The sequence below is a fragment of the Lissotriton helveticus genome, chromosome 2_2 (genome assembly GCF_964261635.1).
Source record: "Lissotriton helveticus chromosome 2_2, aLisHel1.1, whole genome shotgun sequence".
NCBI classification, from domain to species: Eukaryota; Metazoa; Chordata; class Amphibia; order Caudata; family Salamandridae; genus Lissotriton; species Lissotriton helveticus.
The window spans coordinates 172,234,209-172,254,721 of NC_136060.1; positions in this window are offsets into that span (position 1 = coordinate 172,234,209).

Here is a 20,513-nt window from a genome sequence, read left to right on the forward strand (position 1 = left end):
AGCTTAAAGACGAACAGGGCCTTTCCCTGACTGAACCCCAAGACATAGTAGACAGATTTGCAGACCCATTTCCAACGGGTATATACAACTGTGACTCCACATACTGAGGAAGAATTGCGAGACCTCTTACGTGACGTCAGGCTCCCATACCTCCCCATAGCAGATCGCTATTTTATGGACAGCAATCTGACCAAAGATGAGATTGCACAATCAATATGTGCTCTAAAATCAGGCAAAGCTATTGGACCAAATGGCATCCCCATGGAGCTATATAAACTGAAGCCCGATACATTCGCCCCACACCTGAAATCGATGTTTGAGGAATCATTAGAACGAGGTGTCTTACTGAGAGACCAGAGAATTGCAACTATAGTCACTATACACAAAGAATGAAAACCGCGTACTGACTGTACGTCATACTGACCAATTTTCCTCCTTAATGCTGAACCAAAAATCCTAGCCAAGCCTCTGGCCACCAGACTACTGAAGGTGATAAGTACCCTGGTGCATCCGGACCAATCAGGCTTCATGCCACCCAGAAACACGGCCCTGAACCTGACCCGATTCCCGGTGTGCTGGGCAGGGCCTCAACCATACAAGAATCAGCTGTGGTCGTGTCACTAGACGCTACCAAGGCTTTCGACACTGTGGAATGGCCATATCTCTGGGCTGTGCTGGCGAAACTGGGATTTGGACCAAAATATATTCAGTGGATACGTCTTCTGAATCGAGAACCCCTGGCACGAGTAGTAGTCAACAATAAACTGTCGCCCGCATTCCCACTTAGCCGCAGAACCCGCCAGGGCTGCCCGCTTTCACCTCTCTTGTTTGCCCTCGCTCTGGAACCGCTGGCAGCTTGGATCCGAAAGGACCAGATGATACGAGGGCTGAAATGGTCCCCTGGATTGAAAGACCGTATTTCACTTTATGCGGATTACATTTTACTCTATTTGGCCTCCCCATCGAAATCCCTAATAGTGGTTCTAGATACCCTTGCAGTGTTTGGTGGATTCACCGGATTTGCAGTTAATTGGAGTAAATCCTTAATATTTGCCCTCAAGGGAGAGTTCCCTATCCCACAGGAACTGCCCAATTTAGGTAAAAACAACGGTATTCACATACCTTGGCATTTTTATTTCTCAAGATTCCTCGATCCGCTACGCCAAAAATCTTCTCCCGCCCCTAAACTGACTCAAAAAAGACATCAAAAGATTGACATCGCTTCCCCTCTCCCTACTGGGTCGGGCTGCTTTGTTTAAAATTATGTCTTTGCCCCGCTTTCTCTATGCCCTGCAAAACGTTTTTGACCCAGTACCCTTACAATACTTTAAAGAAATAGAGGGCCTTCAGAGAGAACTACTCTGGGACGGTAAACCACACACCCCCTTAAATAAATTAACCCTACATTGGTATGATGGAGGCATAAGCCTTCCAATTATTAAAAAATATTACTGGGCTGCGCACTTAGCCGCGATAAACCATGGCACCTACGGATGGGGCGACGGCCCAGGCTACACGATGGACAAGTGGCTCCTCCCCAGAGGGAACTACAACAGGGCGCTCTATTCTCGGCCCTTCAAATATATTTTGACGGGCCCCACCAGACACTCGGTTTGGATCTGGCACGACGCAACCAACTTTCTAGGATGGGGGCGTAAACCTACTTTGGCTACGCCCCTTTGGGACTCTGAATCGTTGGGCAATCTATGGAGAACAAAATACTTTGACAGATGGGACATTATTGGTATCTTACAAATCAAAGACCTCTGGGGGGAAGGGGGAGTTAAATCCTTTAGCACACTCCAAGTTGAATTTGATTTTGTGCCCAAATCCTACACTCACCCCGAACGCTCCTTCCGATGGGCACGACCCCTCCCGATGCCTCACCATTAGAGAACAGAATCCTGGATGGCCACCTTCCTGAAAAGACGATTTCCCTAATATACAAAAAGCTAATAAACAATGTGACCGATCCCCTTCAGGCGTTAAGGGAGAAGTGGACAGGAGATGGGATTGAGATCGATGACAAAGACTGGCAGGAGGCAGTGTCGTCCCCTAGAGTAGTCACCATTAGTGCACGCCTTAGATTGGTACAGCTTAAAATCCTCCACAGAGTGAGTATACATCGTCCATATGGGAGTAACTGACAACGGAAATTGCAGGAGAGGGTGCGGCCAGCTGGGAACCTTTTTGCACATCATTTGGGAATGCAAGTTTGTCAATAATTTCTGGCACAAAGTACACGACACAATTTGTACAGTTTTGCATAACCGTCTTTTACCTGAAGCAAGACGCTGCCTTCTCATTTGGGAACCCACGGACCTTAACACTCACCAGACACAGTGGGCCACCCTGGGATTCATGATAGCGAAAAGAAACATTGCTCAAATGTGGGGAGCAGCTAAACCACCAATGCTTAAAGCCTCGGAAAGGGATCTTGATTGGTGTATGTTCAGGGAGAAAAGACATATTTCACTAGAGGTTGCCCCAAAACGTGGGTGCATATCTGGAGCCCTGGGAATAGCTATCGGGGTAAAATCTGTGCGCAACCTGAATGCCTTGAACCATATGACCCCCTTCCCCGTGATGTTCCCTTCTAGTACTGTAATGCATTCCTTATCCACCATACATTGTTGTTGATTATTTAATCTATGATGGCCTCTGTATTGTATATATGAACCTGATGCTTGTTTGCAATAAAAATAAATATATTTTTTTTAAAAGCAAGACAGAGTGGTCGCAAAGTTGTCAGATTGATTTTATTCACACCAAAACACATCAATGTCACTTTCCAGAGCTGACCAGTAAAGCACTACTTTTGTTTTCTTGTCTTTCTTTGAACTGCATTGTTTTCCCTGGTGGGAAAATGCACCAATCATGGAGATACTTCAATGCCTGAGTGATGGGTGAATTGGAAAACAAAAAGTGTACCGCAGCACTTTGTTCGCGGATGTGGTCTTTTAAAACCATACTGCTTATGTTTTGTAAGGATATAATCAAACAACAACAAGATCCCTATACCTGGGGCGATTGTTACATTACCGAGACATGAGTACACATCACTCAGGTTGTATTCTTTGTTTACATACCGAGGTGGACTCCTGCTATCTATCGCAGTGAGGTATCACTCCTCTAATGTCTAACTGTCCCCATGCACTTTATGGTTCCAAACAGTTAATTAAATACTACTGTCTCAATTCACATAGTGTCCAGTATGATGTTCAACAGATGTCTGCCTTCTATACTGACAACACATCTAACCACACTTCACAACTTGTGCGCACACTTTGAAAGGAAAAAATGTGTGGTGGAAAGGAAGGCACCTCACGGGCGAACACCCTCGGGGATGTTGGCAGATGTTACCAACTCAATGCCCCTTTCTCATCATCGGTTGCCTTCCAATCCAGAAAGAAAACAGAATAGATACAACACATAAACTGAAATGCGTGTAAAGGTGCAACATAAAGAGTATAACAACATTAACTCATACAGGACGGAGTGACATAAAATCGACAGCCACACCCACTCAATAACTTTATTCTTCGTATCAGTGTGAGCTGAAGAATTAAAACAAAGGTTGGTAGCTTAGTGTCACCTACCAATACCTGATACCGACATGTTTCACTGCCCCATTGATTTCGGCAGATTCATCAGGGTATTTAAACACTCGGTCACTGCACCAATTTTTTGAACATCCTTTCTGGACACTATTGAATTGAGACAAAGATAAAAACCAAAAACATGCCCAATAGTCAGTATAAATTCATGGGTTTCCACACTCAAGTAATGGTTAAGCGCATATATCTATACTTATAATTACCCCTGACCAGCATGGACCGCTCATACCGGCTGGCCGAATCACGCTTTGACTCGTTTAAAAACGATTGAAGTAGCAATCTATACAAATGAAAAAAGGGGGGGAGAAAACAGACATTCTAGAGCTGTCGCGACTTAGACACCAACATTGCACCGCAGTGTCAACTTCAATCCTTATGAGGACATGCACGCCGTGACACCCCTACTCGCCCTTTCTGGCCCATAATCCATGGATGCATTGCAGCTCTGGACACAATTAAACCTGCCAGACCCTTTAATGCAGGATTGTGCGTCAGTGTCGATTTTTGTCGTTTGCCAGCTCTACTCGCATTGTTGACACACACTCAATCGGGCATTGCAACTCAGGAAATGATAACACTGACAGGCCTTATACTACAGAATTGCGCGTCAGTGTCGGCTTTTATCATTTACAGGGTATAGGGGCCCAAATGACCGTATCACCCCTACTCACGTATTTAGTCAAAAGTGCGCGAGCACTCTGTGCTCCGCACCACATACATCGTAATGCCTGGTTCCCCATTGCCAGTACAAGAGGTCAATTAAAAGTGAATCCCCATCAGCAAGGCTTAATGCTTGTGCAACCGCTTACTCTCCCCCACTCCTCACCGTACACATGGAAACCGGGACTGTATCTCATCCCAGGAACGCCGCGCCCAAGCCGGCGTTTGTTTTTTATTAACTGCCTGGCGAAGTCCGGTCAGGTGGGCGACCGCGCATGCGCCTAAGCAAGTAATCCAGCCACGGACGGAGGCGCCATATTAGAGCGGTACTAGTCCTGTGTCAAATGCTGGAATTCCATTACCCTGGTGTCCACACATATCTCCCAAGTGCCGGGAAATATTCATGTAACATCACAGTGCTGCCTGACAGATTTTATACATGCCCAAAAAGTTTTTTATATTTTGTTTATTTATTTTTGGATATTCACCGCAGGACCCTCAAAGAGGTCGCCTAAGGAACCATTGCCAATAATAGTGGCGCACCCTATAGAATATACCCGCAGCCACGGTAAGAATAAGCGCCAGACACGCTATGTACAACATCCAGCAGATGGTCAACAGATTGCGATCTACTGTGGGACTGTACCAATTACCGCAAGTATCCACCATCGGTGTCTGCAAGTATATCCAGGCACATAATTTAACCAATAAGCTGGAATTTTGAGATGTAACTAGAGCTCATCGGAAAAGGGGGTGTCATTAGGCACGGTCTAGATGGCCTCTCATTATCTCTCATCGCCCCTTAACATAATCAAGTGCCGAGAAAGTTCACTCATGACAGAGCATACCAGGCGCATTATATGGGCAACCTCAAAAAGCCTCTAGTTTGATGGTTGATCAACAAGGAGCACCTCCCAAAAAATGTAAATAATTTATGGTCTATTTCACTCGGTTCCACTCCAGAATTTCATTGAGACCTACGCTATCGCTGCGTTCTCTATGTATCCACCTGGCTTCTTTACTGAGCAACGCTGTTTCCATGTTCTGTGGATTGCCTTTTATTACTTCCAACACAGTCCACGTAAAATCATGTTTTTCTTTGTGGCAATGTTGTACCAACTTTGTAGTCAGTTTGCCCGCCTTGATGGTACTAACATGTTCCTGAATGCGCACCTTGATTTTTCGTGTAGTCAGGCCAAAATATTGGAGACCGCAACAACATAGCAATCTATATACAACATGCGTGGTGTTGCAGTTGCTAAAGTGGTTGAGGAACCACACTCTCCCTGTGTTCAAAGTCACACTGTTGCTTTTTGTGGTGAGGGAACAGACTGAACATGTCCCACAGGGGTGGTGTCCTTTGGGCAAAGTCGACAAATCTCTTTTATGTGGTGCCAGGGTGCGGGTATGGACTAATTTGTCTTTAAGGTTAGTTGCTCTCTTAAAGGCAAACCTTGGTGGTGGCATCCGGAAGTCTTTGGTGGATAGTAAGTCCCAGTGTTTTCTGATGGACTGCCTAATTTTTGTAGCCATGGGGTCGAATGTCATAACCACCGGGAGGCAGTCTCTTTTTTCTTTCCTTGTGTGTTCCAGCAAGGCACTCCTCGGTGTATTCAGTGCCCTTTTTCTAGCGTTCTTCACGACTCTACTAGGGTAACTACGCTGCATTAGTTTTTTCGTCAGGTCTTGTGATTGCTCCAGAAACCCACTCGTGCGGGAGCAGTTCCTCCTGTACCTCAAAAATTGGCCCACAGGGAGGTTGTCCCGGAGGGCTCTAGGATGGTACGAATTGTATAATAGGAGTGAATTCCTATCAGTAGGTTTCTGATGTACTCTGGTGTTCAGACCACCCTCCAGTCCAGCTTCAATATCAAGGTCCAAATAGACCGCACTGGTGCGGCTGTAGGTCCACGTGAATTTTAGGCTCTCATCTTGACGATTGAGCCATCCCAGGAACTCCCCTAGGGATTCTTCAGTGCCCGCCCAGATGCAGAGCACATCGTCTATATATCGCTTCCAGAGGCAAATGTGCCGCTGGAAGGGGTTGGTATCAGAATAGACGATGTGCTCCTCAAATCTACCTACATAAATACATGCCAGGCTGGGGGCCATTGTGGCCCCCATCGATGTTCCAGAGGTTTGTAGGTAGATCTGGTCCTTGTATCCGAAATAGTTCCTTGTAAGTGCGAGCTCAACGCATTCCATAATGAATGATTGGGGCGCATCATAGGGCCATTCGAGGTCCCCCAGTGCGCGAGCTGCTGCCACCAGCGTTGCGTCCTGGGGGATGCTCCTGTACAAGGACTCAATATCGATGGTAACAAGGAACTGGTTGTTTGAATCATAATGGGTATTACCCAAAATAGTCAGCACGTCGGTAGTGTCCTTAACAAAGGACTGTTGGTTGATCACCGACTCCCGCAGAAAGAAGTCCGCGAATTGAGACAGCGGCTCCAGCACAGATTGAATCCCCGACACGATAGGCCTGCCGGGCGGGGGGCGGGTCGGCTTGTGAATCTTTGGTAAGATATAGAAGGCTGGAGTCCTGGGGGTGTTGTTCACCAGGAACTCCGCTTCTTTTACCGAGATCCATTTGTTGATTTTGGCTTTGTTGACCATTTCCCTTATGGTAACAAGCAATTGATCTACCGGGTCCTTATTCAGGGGTTTGTAATTGGTACGGACACTCAAAAGGCGGAGCACCTCTGTCTCGTAGTCGTGGGTATTGAGTACCACCACCGCACCCCCTTTGTCGGCTGATTTGATTGTCAACGTAGGATTTTTTTCAAGACTTCTTATTGCCTCCCAATCCTCCTTAGTCATGTTAGAGTGTCGAGAATGTTCCTGGGATTTTTCAAAGTTCTCAATGTCACTCAAGACTCTTTCCTCGAAGACCAACACTTCAGGGCCTACAGCGGATCCAACCGGACAAAAAGTAGATGGTCTCTTCAGATTTGTGCCTCGGAACGCATTGGTATCTTGTTCGTTCTCCTTCTGGGCGAAGAATTTCTTGAGCTTAATTTTCCTAAGCGTTTCATGAAATTCCACGCGACATTTAAACGAGTCGTGTTTGGGGGTGGGTACAAACCCCAGTCCTTTGTTTAGTACCCTTTCTTCACTGGGTGTCAAAATATGATCTGATAAATTGACCACAATGCTCTCGTTTAATTGTCCGTTCGTCCCCGGCTGCGGGTCACTCTGGGTGAGAATGTCTGCCATTGGGGTGTCGAGCTGCCTCTCCCTCGGCCTCGCCCTGTGGCACCCCTCCCCCTGTTGTGGTTGGATCTCTGGCCCTGTTCTAAAAAAGCCCGCAATAGTGTACCCAAATCCTCTGTCTGGCGGTTTTGCTGGTTGAACCGCACCCTACTGTTTTGCTGGGGTTCTTCCTCTTCCTCACTCGAGGTGTTATCGAAGGTCCAATTATTTGGTGTCCGTCTCTGCTGTTGTCTCCCTCCCCTCCCTCTGTGTCGGTTGTTGGTGTTCTGTGGGGCAGGTGTTTGTTGGTAGTATTCTTCCTTCACGTAGGGGAAAGCCCACTCATGGGTGTATCTTTCTAAGTTTTTTGTCAACCCTTTGATCTTCTGGTTGACCATGTAGTTTTTATAATCAACAAGGTCGTCCTGGATTTTAGACCGTGCCTAATGACACCCCCTTTTCCGATGAGCTCTAGTTACATCTCAAAATTCCAGCTTATTGGTTAAATTATGTGCCTGGATATACTTGCAGACACCGATGGTGGATACTTGCGGTAATTGGTACAGTCCCACAGTAGATCGCAATCTGTTGACCATCTGCTGGATGTTGTACATAGCGTGTCTGGCGCTTATTCTTACCGTGGCTGCGGGTATATTCTATAGGGTGCGCCACTATTATTGGCAATGGTTCCTTAGGCGACCTCTTTGAGGGTCCTGCGGTGAATATCCAAAAATAAATAAACAAAATATAAAAAACTTTTTGGGCATGTATAAAATCTGTCAGGCAGCACTGTGATGTTACATGAATATTTCCCGGCACTTGGGAGATATGTGTGGACACCAGGGTAATGGAATTCCAGCATTTGGCATGGGACTAGTACCGCTCTAATATGGCGCCTCCGTCCGTGGCTGGATTACTTGCTTAGGCGCATGCGCGGTCGCCCACCTGACCGGACTTCGCCAGGCAGTTAATAAAAAACAAACGCCGGCTTGGGCGCGCCGTTCCTGGGATGAGATACAGTCCCGGTTTCCATGTGTACGGTGAGGAGTGGGGGAGAGTAAGCGGTTGCACAAGCATTAAGCCTTGCTGATGGGGATTCACTTTTAATTGACCTCTTGTACTGGCAATGGGGAACCAGGCATTACGATGTATGTGGTGCGGAGCACAGAGTGCTCGCGCACTTTTGACTAAATACGTGAGTAGGGGTGATACGGTCATTTGGGCCCCTATACCCTGTAAATGATAAAAGCCGACACTGACGCGCAATTCTGTAGTATAAGGCCTGTCAGTGTTATCATTTCCTGAGTTGCAATGCCCGATTGAGTGTGTGTCAACAATGCGAGTAGAGCTGGCAAACGACGAAAATCGACACTGACGCACAATCCTGCATTAAAGGGTCTGGCAGGTTTAATTGTGTCCAGAGCTGCAATGCATCCATGGATTATGGGCCAGAAAGGGCGAGTAGGGGTGTCACGGCGTGCATGTCCTCATAAGGATTGAAGTTGACACTGCGGTGCAATGTTGGTGTCTAAGTCGCGACAGCTCTAGAATGTCTGTTTTCTCCCCCCCTTTTTTCATTTGTATAGATTGCTACTTCAATCGTTTTTAAACGAGTCAAAGCGTGATTCGGCCAGCCGGTATGAGCGGTCCATGCTGGTCAGGGGTAATTATAAGTATAGATATATGCGCTTAACCATTACTTGAGTGTGGAAACCCATGAATTTATACTGACTATTGGGCATGTTTTTGGTTTTTATCTTTGTCTCAATTCAATAGTGTCCAGAAAGGATGTTCAAAAAATTGGTGCAGTGACCGAGTGTTTAAATACCCTGATGAATCTGCCGAAATCAATGGGGCAGTGAAACATGTCGGTATCAGGTATTGGTAGGCGACACTAAGCTACCAACCTTTGTTTTAATTCTTCAGCTCACACTGATACGAAGAATAAAGTTATTGAGTGGGTGTGGCTGTCGATTTTATGTCACTCCGTCCTGTATGAGTTAATGTTGTTATACTCTTTATGTTGCACCTTTACACGCATTTCAGTTTATGTGTTGTATCTATTCTGTTTTCTTTCTGGATTGGAAGGCAACCGATGATGAGAAAGGGGCATTGAGTTGGTAACATCTGCCAACATCCCCGAGGGTGTTCGCCCGTGAGGTGCCTTCCTTTCCACCACACATTTTTTCCTTTCAAAGTGTGCGCACAAGTTGTGAAGTGTGGTTAGATGTGTTGTCAGTATAGAAGGCAGACATCTGTTGAACATCAGACTGGACACTATGTGAATTGAGACAGTAGTATTTAATTAACTGTTTGGAACCATAAAGTGGATGGGGACAATTAGACATTAGAGGAGTGATACCTCACTGCGATAGATAGCAGGAGTCCACCTCGGTATGTAAACAAAGAATACAACCTGAGTGATGTGTACTCATGTCTCGGTAATGTAACAATCGCCCCAGGTATAGGGATCTTGTTGTTGTTTGACTGTTCAGAGTGGAGGGCGATCCCTGATATACCTTTCCATATCCCTCTTGGCTCCTTGTGGTAGTGCGTGTGTAGAACGGCGGCCCAGCCGTGAGAGCCGAATATTAAAACTTTTTATTTGCAGAGACATGCCTTGGAGATAGTCAGTAGCCTGGCCCTTTGGGCCTTGCCGTTTCCCGTGATTGGGTTTGGATGCATATACACAGAATTACCTCTTCATATCCCTAGGGACAGAATCATTCCCTTTTCCGCACGTAGAGGGATGACTGTTGGGTTTCTCCTTATCCTCTGGTTTGCTTGATAGTATCGGTACAAATGGATAAGAACTGTCTGGCCTTCTCGGAGGAGCAGATCTCGGCCATTTTATCAGGCCCTTCGTTGATGTTAGGGGCCCCACTACGGGGATCTGTATCCGTGAGAGAGGAGTGGGAAAAATTATCCACTCTAAAGAAAAAACAAGTCCGAATAGCATTGCATGGTGCATTGATGACAGAGTATTACACGGCGGGGGTAGCACCACCTAGCCTCATAGTCAGGATTGAGCCGCGCATTTTCCTGGATGACGAAAAATTCCGCACGGATTGGAGTTTCATTGCCAATAAGTGTACCAGGGATTGGCTCATCCTCATCATTAGTACTGCCCAGCGACTGAGCGAGGAGCTCCTGAAGGAGATACTCGACTTGGAAGAAAAAATCTCAGGGGACACCACATTGGTGGACAGCAAGGAGCACTTGCAAAAAATCCAGGACGACCTTGTTGATTATAAAAACTACATGGTCAACCAGAAGATCAAAGGGTTGACAAAAAACTTAGAAAGATACACCCATGAGTGGGCTTTCCCCTACGTGAAGGAAGAATACTACCAACAAACACCTGCCCCACAGAACACCAACAACCGACACAGAGGGAGGGGAGGGAGACAACAGCAGAGACGGACACCAAATAATTGGACCTTCGATAACACCTCGAGTGAGGAAGAGGAAGAACCCCAGCAAAACAGTAGGGTGCGGTTCAACCAGCAAAACCGCCAGACAGAGGATTTGGGTACACTATTGCGGGCTTTTTTAGAACAGGGCCAGAGATCCAACCACAACAGGGGGAGGGGTGCCACAAGGCGAGGCAGAGGGAGAGGCAGCTCGACACCCCAATGGCAGACATTCTCACCCAGAGTGACCCGCAGCCGGGGACGAACGGACAATTAAACGAGAGCATTGTGGTCAATTTATCAGATCATATTTTGACACCCAGTGAAGAAAGGGTACTAAACAAAGGACTGGGGTTTGTACCCACCCCCAAACACGACTCGTTTAAATGTCGCGTGGAATTTCATGAAACGCTTAGGAAAATTAAGCTCAAGAAATTCTTCGCCCAGAAGGAGAACGAACAAGATACCAATGCGTTCCGAGGCACAAATCTGAAGAGACCATCTACTTTTTGTCCGGTTGGATCCGCTGTAGGCCCTGAAGTGTTGGTCTTCGAGGAAAGAGTCTTGAGTGACATTGAGAACTTTGAAAAATCCCAGGAACATTCTCGACACTCTAACATGACTAAGGAGGATTGGGAGGCAATAAGAAGTCTTGAAAAAAATCCTACGTTGACAATCAAATCAGCCGACAAAGGGGGTGCGGTGGTGGTACTCAATACCCACGACTACGAGACAGAGGTGCTCCGCCTTTTGAGTGTCCGTACCAATTACAAACCCCTGAATAAGGACCCGGTAGATCAATTGCTTGTTACCATAAGGGAAATGGTCAACAAAGCCAAAATCAACAAATGGATCTCGGTAAAAGAAGCGGAGTTCCTGGTGAACAACACCCCCAGGACTCCAGCCTTCTATATCTTACCAAAGATTCACAAGCCGACCCGCCCCCCGCCCGGCAGGCCTATCGTGTCGGGGATTCAATCTGTGCTGGAGCCGCTGTCTCAATTCGCGGACTTCTTTCTGCGGGAGTCGGTGATCAACCAACAGTCCTTTGTTAAGGACACTACCGACGTGCTGACTATTTTGGGTAATACCCATTATGATTCAAACAACCAGTTCCTTGTTACCATCGATATTGAGTCCTTGTACACGAGCATCCCCCAGGACGCAACGCTGGTGGCAGCAGCTCGCGCACTGGGGGACCTCGAATGGCCCTATGATGCGCCCCAATCATTCATTATGGAATGCGTTGAGCTCGCACTTACAAGGAACTATTTCGGATACAAGGACCAGATCTACCTACAAACCTCTGGAACATCGATGGGGGCCACAATGGCCCCCAGCCTGGCATGTATTTATGTAGGTAGATTTGAGGAGCACATCGTCTATTCTGATACCAACCCCTTCCAGCGGCACATTTGCCTCTGGAAGCGATATATAGACGATGTGCTCTGCATCTGGGCGGGCACTGAAGAATCCCTAGGGGAGTTCCTGGGATGGCTCAATCGTCAAGATGAGAGCCTAAAATTCACGTGGACCTACAGCCGCACCAGTGCGGTCTATTTGGACCTTGATATTGAAGCTGGACTGGAGGGTGGTCTGAACACCAGAGTACATCAGAAACCTACTGATAGGAATTCACTCCTATTATACAATTCGTACCATCCTAGAGCCCTCCGGGACAACCTCCCTGTGGGCCAATTTTTGAGGTACAGGAGGAACTGCTCCAGCACGAGTGGGTTTCTGGAGCAATCACAAGACCTGACGAAAAAACTAATGCAGCGTAGTTACCCCAGTAGAGTCGTGAAGAACGCTAGAAAAAGGGCACTGAATACACCGAGGAGTGCCTTGCTGGAACACACAAGGAAAGAAAAAAGAGACTGCCTCCCGGTGGCTATGACATTCGACCCCATGGCTACAAAAATTAGGCAGTCCATCAGAAAACACTGGGACTTACTATCCACCAAAGACTTCCGGATGCCACCACCAAGGTTTGCCTTTAAGAGAGCAACTAACCTTAAAGACAAATTAGTCCATACCCGCACCCTGGCACCACATAAAAGAGATTTGTCGACTTTGCCCAAAGGACACCACCCCTGTGGGACATGTTCAGTCTGTTCCCTCACCACAAAAAGCAACAGTGTGACTTTGAACACAGGGAGAGTGTGGTTCCTCAACCACTTTAGCAACTGCAACACCACGCATGTGGTATATAGATTGCTATGTTGTTGCGGTCTCCAATATTTTGGCCTGACTACACGAAAAATCAAGGTGCGCATTCAGGAACATGTTAGTACCATCAAGGCGGGCAAACTGACTACAAAGTTGGTACAACATTGCCACAAAGAAAAACATGATTTTACGTGGATTGTGTTGGAAGTAATAAAAGGCAATCCACAGAACATGGAAACAGCGTTGCTCAGTAAAGAAGCCAGGTGGATACATAGAGAACGCAGCGATAGCGTAGGTCTCAATGAAATTCTGGAGTGGAACCGAGTGAAATAGACCATAAATGATTTACATTTTTTGGGAGGTGCTCCTTGTTGATCAACCGTCAAACTAGAGGCTTTTTGAGGTTGCCCATATAATGCGCCTGGTATGCTCTGTCATGAGTGAACTTTCTCGGCACTTGATTATGTTAAGGGGCGATGAGAGATAATGAGAGGCCATCTAGACCGTGCCTAATGACACCCCCTTTTCCGATGAGCTCTAGTTACATCTCAAAATTCCAGCTTATTGGTTAAATTATGTGCCTGGATATACTTGCAGACACCGATGGTGGATACTTGCGGTAATTGGTACAGTCCCACAGTAGATCGCAATCTGTTGACCATCTGCTGGATGTTGTACATAGCGTGTCTGGCGCTTATTCTTACCGTGGCTGCGGGTATATTCTATAGGGTGCGCCACTATTATTGGCAATGGTTCCTTAGGCGACCTCTTTGAGGGTCCTGCGGTGAATATCCAAAAATAAATAAACAAAATATAAAAAACTTTTTGGGCATGTATAAAATCTGTCAGGCAGCACTGTGATGTTACATGAATATTTCCCGGCACTTGGGAGATATGTGTGGACACCAGGGTAATGGAATTCCAGCATTTGGCACGGGACTAGTACCGCTCTAATATGGCGCCTCCGTCCGTGGCTGGATTACTTGCTTAGGCGCATGCGCGGTCGCCCACCTGACCGGACTTCGCCAGGCAGTTAATAAAAAACAAACGCCGGCTTGGGCGCGCCGTTCCTGGGATGAGATACAGTCCCGGTTTCCATGTGTACGGTGAGGAGTGGGGGAGAGTAAGCGGTTGCACAAGCATTAAGCCTTGCTGATGGGGATTCACTTTTAATTGACCTCTTGTACTGGCAATGGGGAACCAGGCATTACGATGTATGTGGTGCGGAGCACAGAGTGCTCGCGCACTTTTGACTAAATACGTGAGTAGGGGTGATACGGTCATTTGGGCCCCTATACCCTGTAAATGATAAAAGCCGACACTGACGCGCAATTCTGTAGTATAAGGCCTGTCAGTGTTATCATTTCCTGAGTTGCAATGCCCGATTGAGTGTGTGTCAACAATGCGAGTAGAGCTGGCAAACGACGAAAATCGACACTGACGCACAATCCTGCATTAAAGGGTCTGGCAGGTTTAATTGTGTCCAGAGCTGCAATGCATCCATGGATTATGGGCCAGAAAGGGCGAGTAGGGGTGTCACGGCGTGCATGTCCTCATAAGGATTGAAGTTGACACTGCGGTGCAATGTTGGTGTCTAAGTCGCGACAGCTCTAGAATGTCTGTTTTCTCCCCCCCTTTTTTCATTTGTATAGATTGCTACTTCAATCGTTTTTAAACGAGTCAAAGCGTGATTCGGCCAGCCGGTATGAGCGGTCCATGCTGGTCAGGGGTAATTATAAGTATAGATATATGCGCTTAACCATTACTTGAGTGTGGAAACCCATGAATTTATACTGACTATTGGGCATGTTTTTGGTTTTTATCTTTGTCTCAATTCAATAGTGTCCAGAAAGGATGTTCAAAAAATTGGTGCAGTGACCGAGTGTTTAAATACCCTGATGAATCTGCCGAAATCAATGGGGCAGTGAAACATGTCGGTATCAGGTATTGGTAGGCGACACTAAGCTACCAACCTTTGTTTTAATTCTTCAGCTCACACTGATACGAAGAATAAAGTTATTGAGTGGGTGTGGCTGTCGATTTTATGTCACTCCGTCCTGTATGAGTTAATGTTGTTATACTCTTTATGTTGCACCTTTACACGCATTTCAGTTTATGTGTTGTATCTATTCTGTTTTCTTTCTGGATTGGAAGGCAACCGATGATGAGAAAGGGGCATTGAGTTGGTAACATCTGCCAACATCCCCGAGGGTGTTCGCCCGTGAGGTGCCTTCCTTTCCACCACACATTTTTTCCTTTCAAAGTGTGCGCACAAGTTGTGAAGTGTGGTTAGATGTGTTGTCAGTATAAAAGGCAGACATCTGTTGAACATCAGACTGGACACTATGTGAATTGAGACAGTAGTATTTAATTAACTGTTTGGAACCATAAAGTGGATGGGGACAATTAGACATTAGAGGAGTGATACCTCACTGCGATAGATAGCAGGAGTCCACCTCGGTATGTAAACAAAGAATACAACCTGAGTGATGTGTACTCATGTCTCGGTAATGTAACAATCGCCCCAGGTATAGGGATCTTGTTGTTGTTTGACTGTTCAGAGTGGAGGGCGATCCCTGATATACCTTTCCATATCCCTCTTGGCTCCTTGTGGTAGTGCGTGTGTAGAACGGCGGCCCAGCCGTGAGAGCCGAATATTAAAACTTTTTATTTGCAGAGACATGCCTTGGAGATAGTCAGTAGCCTGGCCCTTTGGGCCTTGCCGTTTCCCGTGATTGGGTTTGGATGCATATACACAGAATTACCTCTTCATATCCCTAGGGACAGAATCATTCCCTTTTCCGCACGTAGAGGGATGACTGTTGGGTTTCTCCTTATCCTCTGGTTTGCTTGATAGTATCGGTACAAATGGATAAGAACTGTCTGGCCTTCTCGGAGGAGCAGATCTCGGCCATTTTATCAGGCCCTTCGTTGATGTTAGGGGCCCCACTACGGGGATCTGTATCCGTGAGAGAGGAGTGGGAAAAATTATCCACTCTAAAGAAAAAACAAGTCCGAATAGCATTGCATGGTGCATTGATGACAGAGTATTACACGGCGGGGGTAGCACCACCTAGCCTCATAGTCAGGATTGAGCCGCGCATTTTCCTGGATGACGAAAAATTCCGCACGGATTGGAGTTTCATTGCCAATAAGTGTACCAGGGATTGGCTCATCCTCATCATTAGTACTGCCCAGCGACTGAGCGAGGAGCTCCTGAAGGAGATACTCGACTTGGAAGAAAAAATCTCAGGGGACACCACATTGGTGGACAGCAAGGAGCACTTGCAAAAAATCCAGGACGACCTTGTTGATTATAAAAACTACATGGTCAACCAGAAGATCAAAGGGTTGACAAAAAACTTAGAAAGATACACCCATGAGTGGGCTTTCCCCTACGTGAAGGAAGAATACTACCAACAAACACCTGCCCCACAGAACACCAACAACCGACACAGAGGGAGGGGAGGGAGACAACAGCAGAGACGGACACCAAATAATTGGACCTTCGATAACACCTCGAGTGAGGAAGAGGAAGAACCCCAGCAAAACAGTAGGGTGCGGTTCAACCAGCAAAACCGCCAGACAGAGGATTTGGGTACACTATTGCGGGCTTTTTTAGAACAGGGCCAGAGATCCAACCACAACAGGGGGAGGGGTGCCACAGGGCGAGGCCGAGGGAGAGGCAGCTCGACACCCCAATGGCAGACATTCTCACCCAGAGTGACCCGCAGCCGGGGACGAACGGACAATTAAACGAGAGCATTGTGGTCAATTTATCAGATCATATTTTGACACCCAGTGAAGAAAGGGTACTAAACAAAGGACTGGGGTTTGTACCCACCCCCAAACACGACTCGTTTAAATGTCGCGTGGAATTTCATGAAACGCTTAGGAAAATTAAGCTCAAGAAATTCTTCGCCCAGAAGGAGAACGAACAAGATACCAATGCGTTCCGAGGCACAAATCTGAAGAGACCATCTACTTTTTGTCCGGTTGGATCCGCTGTAGGCCCTGAAGTGTTGGTCTTCGAGGAAAGAGTCTTGAGTGACATTGAGAACTTTGAAAAATCCCAGGAACATTCTCGACACTCTAACATGACTAAGGAGGATTGGGAGGCAATAAGAAGTCTTGAAAAAAATCCTACGTTGACAATCAAATCAGCCGACAAAGGGGGTGCGGTGGTGGTACTCAATACCCACGACTACGAGACAGAGGTGCTCCGCCTTTTGAGTGTCCGTACCAATTACAAACCCCTGAATAAGGACCCGGTAGATCAATTGCTTGTTACCATAAGGGAAATGGTCAACAAAGCCAAAATCAACAAATGGATCTCGGTAAAAGAAGCGGAGTTCCTGGTGAACAACACCCCCAGGACTCCAGCCTTCTATATCTTACCAAAGATTCACAAGCCGACCCGCCCCCCGCCCGGCAGGCCTATCGTGTCGGGGATTCAATCTGTGCTGGAGCCGCTGTCTCAATTCGCGGACTTCTTTCTGCGGGAGTCGGTGATCAACCAACAGTCCTTTGTTAAGGACACTACCGACGTGCTGACTATTTTGGGTAATACCCATTATGATTCAAACAACCAGTTCCTTGTTACCATCGATATTGAGTCCTTGTACACGAGCATCCCCCAGGACGCAACGCTGGTGGCAGCAGCTCGCGCACTGGGGGACCTCGAATGGCCCTATGATGCGCCCCAATCATTCATTATGGAATGCGTTGAGCTCGCACTTACAAGGAACTATTTCGGATACAAGGACCAGATCTACCTACAAACCTCTGGAACATCGATGGGGGCCACAATGGCCCCCAGCCTGGCATGTATTTATGTAGGTAGATTTGAGGAGCACATCGTCTATTCTGATACCAACCCCTTCCAGCGGCACATTTGCCTCTGGAAGCGATATATAGACGATGTGCTCTGCATCTGGGCGGGCACTGAAGAATCCCTAGGGGAGTTCCTGGGATGGCTCAATCGTCAAGATGAGAGCCTAAAATTCACGTGGACCTACAGCCGCACCAGTGCGGTCTATTTGGACCTTGATATTGAAGCTGGACTGGAGGGTGGTCTGAACACCAGAGTACATCAGAAACCTACTGATAGGAATTCACTCCTATTATACAATTCGTACCATCCTAGAGCCCTCCGGGACAACCTCCCTGTGGGCCAATTTTTGAGGTACAGGAGGAACTGCTCCAGCACGAGTGGGTTTCTGGAGCAATCACAAGACCTGACGAAAAAACTAATGCAGCGTAGTTACCCTAGTAGAGTCGTGAAGAACGCTAGAAAAAGGGCACTGAATACACCGAGGAGTGCCTTGCTGGAACACACAAGGAAAGAAAAAAGAGACTGCCTCCCGGTGGTTATGACATTCGACCCCATGGCTACAAAAATTAGGCAGTCCATCAGAAAACACTGGGACTTACTATCCACCAAAGACTTCCGGATGCCACCACCGAGGTTTGCCTTTAAGAGAGCAACTAACCTTAAAGACAAATTAGTCCATACCCGCACCCTGGCACCACATAAAAGAGATTTGTCGACTTTGCCCAAAGGACACCACCCCTGTGGGACATGTTCAGTCTGTTCCCTCACCACAAAAAGCAACAGTGTGACTTTGAACACAGGGAGAGTGTGGTTCCTCAACCACTTTAGCAACTGCAACACCACGCATGTGGTATATAGATTGCTATGTTGTTGCGGTCTCCAATATTTTGGCCTGACTACACGAAAAATCAAGGTGCGCATTCAGGAACATGTTAGTACCATCAAGGCGGGCAAACTGACTACAAAGTTGGTACAACATTGCCACAAAGAAAAACATGATTTTACGTGGACTGTGTTGGAAGTAATAAAAGGCAATCCACAGAACATGGAAACAGCGTTGCTCAGTAAAGAAGCCAGGTGGATACATAGAGAACGCAGCGATAGCGTAGGTCTCAATGAAATTCTGGAGTGGAACCGAGTGAAATAGACCATAAATTATTTACATTTTTTGGGAGGTGCTCCTTGTTGATCAACCGTCAAACTAGAGGCTTTTTGAGGTTGCCCATATAATGCGCCTGGTATGCTCTGTCATGAGTGAACTTTCTCGGCACTTGATTATGTTAAGGGGCGATGAGAGATAATGATAGGCCATCTAGACCGTGCCTAATGACACCCCCTTTTCCGATGAGCTCTAGTTACATCTCAAAATTCCAGCTTATTGGTTAAATTATGTGCCTGGATATACTTGCAGACACCGATGGTGGATACTTGCGGTAATTGGTACAGTCCCACAGTAGATCGCAATCTGTTGACCATCTGCTGGATGTTGTACATAGCGTGTCTGGCGCTTATTCTTACCGTGGCTGCGGGTATATTCTATAGGGTGCGCCACTATTATTGGCAATGGTTCCTTAGGCGACCTCTTTGAGGGTCCTGCGGTGAATATCCAAAAATAAATAAACAAAATATAAAAAACTTTTTGGGCATGTATAAAATCTGTCAGGCAGCACTGTGATGTTACATGAATATTTCCCAGCACTTGGGAGATATGTGTTGACACCAGGGTAATGGAATTCCAGCATTTGACACGGGACTAGTACCGCTCTAATATGGCGCCTCCGTCCGTGGCTGGATTACTTGCTTAGGCGCATGCGCGGTCGCCCACCTGACCGGACTTCGCCAGGCAGTTAATAAAAAACAAACGCCGGCTTGGGCGCGGCGTTCCTGGGATGAGATACAGTCCCGGTTTCCATGTGTACGGTGAGGAGTGGGGGAGAGTAAGCGGTTGCACAAGCATTAAGCCTTGCTGATGGGGATTCACTTTTAATTGACCTCTTGTACTGGCAATGGGGAACCAGGCATTACGATGTATGTGGTGCGGAGCACAGAGTGCTCGCGCACTTTTGACTAAATACGTGAGTAGGGGTGATACGGTCATTTGGGCCCCTATACCCTGTAAATGATAAAAGCCGACACTGACGCGCAATTCTGTAGTATAAGGCCTGTCAGTGTTATCATTTCCTGAGTTGCAATGCCCGATTGAGTGTGTGTCAACAATGCGAGTAGAGCTGGCAAACGACGAAAATCGACACTGACGCACAATCCTGCATTAAAGGGTCTGGCAGGTTTAATTGTGTCCAGAGCTGCAATGCATCCATGGATTATGGGCCAGAAAGGGCGAGTAGGGGTGTCACGGCGTGCATGTCCTCATAAGGATTGAAGTTGACACTGCGGTGCAATGTTGGTGTCTAAGTCGCGACAGCTCTAGAATGTCTGTTTTCTCCCCCCCTTTTTTCATTTGTATAGATTGCTACTTCAATCGTTTTTAAACGAGTCAAAGCGTGATTCGGCCAGCCGGTATGAGCGGTCCATGCTGGTCAGGGGTAATTATAAGTATAGATATATGCGCTTAACCATTACTTGAGTGTGGAAACCCATGAATTTATACTGACTATTGGGCATGTT